Genomic DNA, 429 nt, shown 5'->3' with positions numbered 1-429 from the left:
CCGCCATTTTGCATCCGCCATATTGAATCTTTGTAAACTGATGTTTGATTCGTGATCAGCAACCCTCGCAAACTCATAATAACGAGCATCTTAAGAAATTTTTTATTTCTTAAAGATTTGATAGAGTAAATTTATAATTCCCATTTAGCAATATTACTCTAACTTTGATCGATCGTAACTATCGTTTACCCCAATGAAAAAGGGTTTAAATAGGGTGTTTTGGGAAGCTCTTGATATCTACTATTCAAAAATGCAATGGAAAAAGTGCGACATTTCAGCCCAAAAATCAGCCTTATTGACCCTCCTCCTTTATAGCGTTTTCTCTTGGCTGCAACAGTGCAACACTCAGCTGAACTTTTGCACTAGTTCATTTTTCTTCCTTTTCTCTCCAGGAGAAGGGAAAAGGAAAAAAGATGAACTGGTGCAATC

The sequence above is a fragment of the Cyphomyrmex costatus genome, unplaced genomic scaffold, assembly GCF_001594065.2.
Source record: "Cyphomyrmex costatus isolate MS0001 unplaced genomic scaffold, Ccosl1.0 scaffold443, whole genome shotgun sequence".
Taxonomy (NCBI): Eukaryota; Metazoa; Arthropoda; class Insecta; order Hymenoptera; family Formicidae; genus Cyphomyrmex; species Cyphomyrmex costatus.
The sequence above is the reverse complement of the archived record's forward strand: the minus strand, read 5'-3'. Positions refer to the sequence as shown.